Genomic DNA, 8301 nt, shown 5'->3' on the forward strand with positions numbered 1-8301 from the left:
AAGAATACAGGGAGCCCCGAAAGTGACCAAGGCAGCCGCTTGTCGCACTCACAGCCAAGGGGGCCCAGCAGGCAGAGCCTTTGGCGGCAGTGGACAGCCCTGCTCTGAGCAGCTTAGCCTCTTGACCACGAAGGCTGCTGGGAGCTGAAATTCCCCTGACTCTCCAGCATGTCGATCCAGCACCCGTCGTCAAGGTACCCTGCTCCTCTTGTCCATCACACAGAGCAGCAACAGGGGCCCACGGGTGCCCAGGCCTACCGCTGACCACACGCACGGTCGAGTGGGAGACAGGAGATGTGCACAGTCCCTTGGAGACGGGAAGAAATCTGTCCCAGCACTCCCGAAATAGCCGATCTCCGCTTCGCAGCACCTCCTTGGCCCTAAATCAAATTCTGCTGCGAGAAGCAAACTCAATCTCTCTCCCAAGTTTTTGCTTTGTTATGAGATTGGCAAGACATTGGGCTGGGGACAGGCAACAGGCACCAGAGGTCACCAGGATCCGGACGTGCCCATAGCCCGGGGGTGACTGGAAGGCAGGGCAGTGAGCGGTGAGCAGACAGCCCCGGGGCTGGCGGGGGCCACAGCGCCCTGAGTCCTGCCGGGCCTCCGGCATCTCTCGTTCCACTTTGATAGAAGGCACTGTGTGCAGCCTGGTTCTATAAAACCCCCAGGAGCCCTGCGGCGCAGTGGTCATGGCCAGGGGACCATCGGAGGGGGTCCCCAGGGTAAGATACTTGCACGCCCCATCCCCCAGTGTGGGCGTGTCTCCGGGCTCTGCTCTGAAGCTCCTGTCTCTTGCCTCCGCAGCAGGGGGTCTTAGCCTGGGCGCTGCTGACATGTGGGGCCGTCCTTTGCCAGGTGGGGTGCTCAGCAGTAGCCCTGGCCTCTACCCTCCCCGAATGTCCATAGCACCCACCGGCCGCGACAGCCAGACATGCCTGGAGACATTGCCATACAAGGTCCGCACAAGAACGCTGCATGGGGTACGTGCTCTCCTGCTGGCCAACCCCTCTGCTCTGCCAAGCTCCCCACTCTTCCCACTGCCCCTCCAGTGGCCCGTCAAGCACAGGAAGCCCCCTAACACGCAAGCTTCCCAGGACGCCTGCCCTGGCCACACAAGTGGCCTTCTGTCTGACCACACGCCGTCTCCTCTTTGGCAGGGAGTGTCCTCTGAGCTGCTGCTCGCCCGTGTGACCCGAAGCAAAAGGCACCCAAGCATCGCCCTGGACAAACGGCAGGAACAGCCGTGCCCTGTGGCAGCCATGGGACCCACACGGCGTCCCCGGGAAAGGGCATCTGAGGCGGTCATTGGTCAGCCGCACAATGAGTGCAGCAGATGCTTAGAGTAATTACGTCCCACACGTGAGGACATGGAAGCAAACGAAACACGGCTTTTCCATGCGAGGATGCCACTGACTGGCGTGGAGGCGGTTAGTGAAACAATCGGTGGATGGATGCTAAGAGGCGGTCCCCGCCTTCCAGGAAGCGATAGCATTGGTCGCTGTGTACCTGCCGTGGGCGGAGCCCCCACTGCCGACCCGGGCGCTCCTCCCGCCGTCCACCCCAGCCAAGCCTGTGGGTGGCAGGTGCTCCAGGACGTGCTGTGGGTGAAGGACCGGCAGAGAGTAAGGATCCTTCCCTGCAAACACGCGAGAGGGAGGACGGAGAAAGCGAGGGCTGTGCTTGGGAGTTAAATGAGAGCAGACTGCGCCAGGAGCGAACAGCAAATCACAGCCGTGCGCCTGGCAGGCGGGGCTGCTGCGCCATGGAGAGCTTCAGGGCGCAGGGACACCAATCCCAAGGAACAAGACGGGTAGACTAGGATCCAACCTGTGTGAAAACCACCTCTCAGGAACCGTCCAGCTCCTCTTACCAAACAAGAACTGAGGTGGAGCCAGCAGTGTCTGCCGTGGAGCGGTTCGGCTGACACTGGCACCTGCAGACGGCGACACAGCCCAGCAGCAGTGTTTACCAGAATTTCCCCAGCCTTTGCTTTGCTGAGCACCTAGGGGCAAGCCCCTGCCCCTCTCTGGGCTACGTGAATCACCCTATCTCTAACACGAGGCATTGGCCTGAATGATTGCAAAATCTCTTTTTCCAGCAACCATATCCTATAGGCTGAGCAGCCGGCCTGAGGCTTGGTTTCAGGCAGCAGTGTGTGTGTGTGTGTGTGCACGTGGCAGGGAGGGGTGTGAGGGCTCGCCCGAGAGCGCTGGAGATGTCCTTTAACTTGATGGATAATGTCTCACATCAGATGCCAACCATAAACACAGACCACGGAGATTTCACTTCCACATCGGCAGCCTTCAGCACGGATGAGCGCTGTGGGCAAAGCTCGACGCCTCTGACATGCACAAGTACGCCCGGCAGGCTGTGCAGCCCCTCAGGTCTTTTGTTTTTCCTGCAGGTATGCTAAACATGTGCGCACGGTCACGTGACCGCGACTGCGCTCAGCCTCGCTTTACAAAGATCAGGCGTCTCCTTCGCCCAGGAAAGCTGATGTGTCATCTAATAAACAAGGCTATGAGACTCACAATTTTTTTTTTCTGAATAATTATATTCTGTTGGCTGCATGGACAGACTATGAGAAAATTAAATTATTTTGATCCAGCAGAAAGGAAATGAGAGTTAAATACACACAAGCATTTCCACGGGCATCGCAAGCAGGTCCTCCCGGAAGAGCGGTCTCTCTGATTGCATGGAAATAACAGAATCATTTGGAAAGCCATTGTCTGCCCTTCGTGGTGTGTGTGGAGGTGGGTGGTCCCTTGTCACTATTTGGGGCTTTATTAAATCTATGCATACTTAAAGGGAGTCTCACACAAACGCTGAACAGACCTGAATAGTCTCTCTCTCTCTCTCTCTCCCTCTCTCTCTCTCTCCCTCTCTCTCTCTCTCTCATTGGCCCCCACCCAAGCTGTCTGTTCTTCCCATGCCTGTGCTAACTGACCTAGGAAATAAGTCAATGATGCTCTTCCCCAGGGACCCCCATCAGGTAGAAGCCCGAACCCCCCGGGGGTGACCTCAAGGCTCCCATGCTCGCCGACTCGGGTTCCCCCGGCAGACGGCAGCTGCCTCCTTGCCTGGAGTGGTCTTCCCCAGCCCTTCCTCCCGCCAGAGTTCGCTTCCTCCTCTCTCACACCTCCTGCAGGGGAGCCTTCCCCAAAGGCCCTCACTGGCCTTTGGTCAGGAAATATGTGTGTTGGGTCCCCAGGGCCAGGGAGGGAGCCACACAGAGAGGGTGGCAGGTGTCCCCAAGGGAGCTAAGCAGACATTCCCCACATGGCAGACCCTCAGTGCCGTGTCTGGTGCACCAAGTCTCGGCGGGATGAACGAAGGCGCCTAGGGTGGATGTGTCACCCTCTGGGGATACCGGGAAGCCACGGGGCGCTCCCAGGAGCCAGTGAAAGCAGCCAGAGGTGGGGTGCTCAGCAGCGCCATCAGGAATGCCACCCCAACTCGAGCAACTGGTCTGGGCTGAGCATGCTGCCAAGGCCCAGGGGAAGATGGAGCCCCGAGCGGAAGCTGAACCAGGTCCCGGGCTGGACGAGCAGGTGGAGGCAGAGGAGTGAGGATTTGTGAGTGTCTGAAGGAGGAGCACCGAGCCTCACTCTCAGGGGGCCAGAGGAGCTCTCCCAGGGCCCCAGGGGCAGGAGCCAGGGGCCAGCCTACAATGTCCCTGTGTACAGAGACTGCTCAGCCTGGCTCACGGCACTGCTGTTGGGTTGTCTATCCAGGCCAGGGGTGGGGGCGCAACAGGGGCCACCTGAAGAAACAAAGCAGGGATCGTCTGAATTTTCTCTTCTGTGCCTATCAAGAAAAAACAAAGGGGCTCATGGGGCCTTTGTGGAGCGGGGTCCTGGTTGAGCAGCCCCAGATGCGCTCCAGAAAGAGGGGTCCATTCTCTGGACACGACCTCGCCTCTGTGGCTGTGTAAGAGCCAGCAGTCACACTGTATCGCACCACGACCTATTAGCAAGTTTCGCGTGTGTGTAGCTTGGCTGGTGAAATGCTCCTCGCAGAAGGTAAGCACCACTTTCAGACGGACGTTGGAAACAGAGCTGTGACCCCAGCGCCTGCCCGGACTCTCCAAGGAAGCCCAGAAGGCGCCGATTCCTGGCACTGCGGAGCCTCCTTCGGCACTCCCATCCTAGCAGCTGGGAGGAGTCCTGCGGGGAGCGTGCACACCAGCCGGGCGGGAGGCAGATTCCTGGACCCCAGAGAGAGGTCAGGCAGGGCAGAGCTGTGGGCTGGAAAGCCGCCCAGCTGCCCTCCCACCCCCTGGCCGGCACAGAGGCTGCAGGGGGTCTGTGCTCGGGAAGGAAGGGTGGAGAAGCCCCGGCCAGGGAGGCCGCGGGAGCAGAAGGCGGCAAGGCGCTGTGCAGCAAGGCAGCCGCCGTGCAAGGGCTGGGGGAGAGTTTATGACCACCCGAGGGAGGGACCGCATGTGAGGCTGGGGAGGGGCTGTGGGAGGAGATGAGAATCCGAGAGACATTCTGCACACTTGGGGCTCCGCTGTGTCCGTGGAGACAGACCCAGAGGCAGTGCAGGGAGGCCTGGCCTTGGGTAAGTCCTGGCCGCACGGAGTAAGCAAGCAACAGGGGGTGGCCTGGGTCAGCTCATGACTGTGTAGATAAAGATGGGTTGGGTCCTGAGCCCCTGCATCAAGTACAACAAAGTGCCCACGGCAGGGGCTCTATCAGTATGTGTGGACTGGAGGCTGCCCGCTGCAGCACAAGCATCCCATATGGGCACTGGTTCGAGTCCCAGCTGCTCCAGTTCCCATCCAGCTCCCTGCTAATGGGCCTGGGAAAACAGTAGAAGATGGCCCAAGTGCTTGGGCCCCTGCCATCCATGTGGGAGACCCAGAAGAAGCTCCTGGCTCCTGGCTTTGGCCTGGCTCAGCCCTGGCCATTGTGACCATTTGGGGAGTGAACCAGCAGATGGAAGACCTCTCTTTCCCTCTCTCTCTCTCTCTTCTGCTCTCTCCCTGTAACTCTGTGTTTCAAATAAATCTTTAAAAGAGAATACTCGAGCCTTGTCCCCCTCCTATGAGACCCCTCACTTGGGGATGATGTCTGTGATGCACTTGGGACCCGGAAGACGCTCCCCAAATGGTTTCGAGATGAGATAGAATTGATGAGGAAATTCACAGCACGCCCAGTAGCAAAGCCAGAGTTCTCCCATTTTGACAACACTCTGCTTCCCCAAACCCACCCACATCAGTAACTCTTCCGGGGGTGCAGGCCTCCTGTGGTCAGCAGTGAGGTTGCCTCTGGCTCAGGGATTAGCTGCTGATCGGAGTCACAGGGCAGGTCAGACTGGACAGGCCACACAAGGGCCAGGCACCTCGCAGCCCTGGCCTGCATGACTTCCCTGGCAAAGACCCCAGGGTCAGCACAGTGACTCGGTGCAGGAGGGAACGTCTTCTCAGCCCAGCTCTGCAGAGAGCAAGGGAGCTGGCAGGCAGAGCTGGGAGGCCGGCGAGCAGGTGCAAGCCCGGAGCACCGTGTGCAGAGCTCCAAAGAACGCACCAGGAGCAGGCATCATGAAGGTGAAGCAGGTGATGCTGCAGCTTGGGGCACCTGCATCCCATGCCAGAGCTCGGATTCAGGGCCCAGCTCCTCTGCTTCCAACCCAGCTTCCTGCCAACGTGCCTGGGAAAGCAGCAGATGATGATACAAGGACTTGGGCCCCTGCCACCCATATAGGAGGCCTGGAAGGCGCTCCTGGCTCCTGGCTTTGACCCGGTCCAGCCTTGGCTATTGAGGGCATTTGAGGCGGGAACAGATGGACGATTCTTTCTCTCGCTGCCTTTCTCACTAATTAAATTTATTTTTCTAAGAATATGCCATCTTGGCCTTGCTTGAGGTTGTTTCCTGTCCCTAAGATGGTGACGTGGTCCCTGGTGACTCTAGGCCCTTGTGGGCAGTGATGCTACTCTGGAGCCAGCTGAGGATTTGCAGCAGGAGGTGCAGGGCGAGACCACCTGGGTCTGGGGTAAGGCAGGGAGTGGTGTCATGGCTTAACTGGGCAAGGTGGGGTTCAGAGCCAGGTTCCAGGTTCCGCCAGGGCCTGGAGTGACAAGAAGGGAACGTAAGGCAGGCTCTCGGTCGCGCAGCTCGAGCCAATGGGGCTCACCTGAGCCTTGCAGATTCTGAGCCAAAAGCTGCCCAGCTCGTTCCAGTTCCGCCTCATCGCCAGGGAGGGCCCAGGGTGGCCGAGGGAGGTCAGTGTTTTGGAAAGCAGACCCGTGGGAGAAGCCACAACGCATAGCTCCCGAGTGCAGACAGAGACCCCCAAGGTCTCCGGGCAGGAGCTGGTGGGGTTTGAGGTGTAAGTGTGGGTGGTGCACGTGCGGATCCTTAGCAAGATTTTCAAGTCCACCCCAGAGCGCTTTCACTCCACACACCTGTCCATCTTTCCACACAGGCCCTACCGTCATGAAACCACAGCCCCGTGCACCCCCTACAACAGAGCAGCACGTGGGCCGCAGAGCCCCAGCCACGCGCCCAGCCTCGTCCTTTGCCATGGCGGTGCCAGCCTGCTGCTGGTCCAAGCAGCCCTTCCCCAGGACCCGGCTCGAGTCCCAGCCACAGCCGCCCTCAGTGTCCCCAGGGCGCCCAAGGCTCGGTGTCCAGAGCAGCACGAGCTGCCTGCCGGGTCCCCTGGGCCCTCACTGCGGGCTGTTCCCTGAGGACAAGGACCAAGCTTAGCGCCCCTCCGGCCCCTCCTGGCCATCTCGGACATTTCTGGAATGTATTTGTTGTTGAAGAGAATCCCCATTCGGGTCCCAGAAGAACTTGCAGTTGTTTTGAAAAGAAGAAATGGAAATTACTGACCTTCAAAGCCCAGGGCGTGTCTGAAACAAAACACGGAGAAGGGGGTGGAGGCAGGGTGGGGGGTGGGGACAGGAAGGCCTTCCAGCTCCAGGGCTGTCGCACCCAAGAGAACCTCCCGGCAGCCAGGAGGTGGAGGCCAAGTTCAGGAGGGGTGGGAGCATCTGCCCCCCCCCCCCCCCCGCCCTGCTCCTCGAGGGTCCTGGGGAGGCCTTGGGACTTCCAATCACTGGGCTCGGGCAGATGTGGGGCTGGCTGCCCGCAAGCAGGTTCCCCTTTGCAAAGGGTGCCCGGGGAGGGGGGACCCGGAGGGAGGCCTGGGGTGAGCAGGGCTGCAGGCAGCAAAATGGTGCCTGCGCCTGGACGGCCGCGTGGACCCGCTGGCTGCCGGCGGGAGGGAGGCGGGCTGGCGGCGGCCGCTGTGCGCAGCAGGTATCTGCACGGCCTTGACAGGGTCTGTTTGCAATTACAGCTTGTTTTGATTATTAGGTCAGAATACTCATCTCCATGGGCTTGTGATAAAAGCCAGAGCAAGACGGGCTTTCTCACTGCAGATTAAGTCTCCCTGTCTGTGTGTGTGTGTGTGTGTTGCCTTTTTCTTGTTTAACCAGCTCTTGACTCTAGGAGGGTGGTGGCTGCAGGAGGCAACCCCAGAGGCCCAGAAAGCAGTGACCCCGTTCTGCAGGAGTGGGAGGTGCTGGCGGCTCCCTCGGAGCCCCACCCAGAGGAGGCTGGAGCAGCAGGGGCTTTGACTCACCCCGAAGGCAGCTGGCCACGAAAAGCAGAGGCCAGAGCTAGGACAGCCCAACAAGACCGGGCCTGGGAGGGAGCTTGGAAGCCACCGTCCCAGCCACAGCGATGCTCTGTTGGCTCTGCCGTGTCCCACCAAGTGTTTAGGCAATTCCCACCCCCAGTCTTCCGAGGACGGGGAGCTGGCCACTTACTCAGGCCACCTGGCTGACGGGACACCAGTTCCAGCACGGGGAATGTGTCCTTTCCTGCAAGCGCGCGTGCATCCTAGACCTCTAAACAACCCCACTCCTTCAGCACACCAACTACCATTTGCACTCGAGCCTCCTCCCCACCCTGAGCCCATGCAATGCACCCCCAGCCGTGTGAGCGCCCAGGGCAAGCGGCATCCCCACACCGCCCCCTTCCAGGAGGTGCAGGAACCTTCCAGACAAGGATGGGAGGGAATTTGCTGTGCTCTCAGTCCTGGGGTGGTGAGTGTGGCTTTTCCTGCCAGAAAGGGCGAGGGGAGAGTGGCAGAGGGGAGCAGATAGAGAGCGGAGAGAACAGTGAGGAAGAGGAGTGATGGAGACAGGGGGTTAGGAAAGGACAGAAAAGAGCAAGCAAGAGAGAGCCAAAGACAGAGAGAGAGAGAGTGAGAGGAGCCAGAGAGGCCGCTCAGGGTCCTGCAGACCCCTGGAGGGCCTGGGCAGGTCTGTTTCAGCCACAGCCA

This window comes from Lepus europaeus, chromosome 17, assembly GCF_033115175.1.
Source record: "Lepus europaeus isolate LE1 chromosome 17, mLepTim1.pri, whole genome shotgun sequence".
NCBI classification, from domain to species: domain Eukaryota; kingdom Metazoa; phylum Chordata; class Mammalia; order Lagomorpha; family Leporidae; genus Lepus; species Lepus europaeus.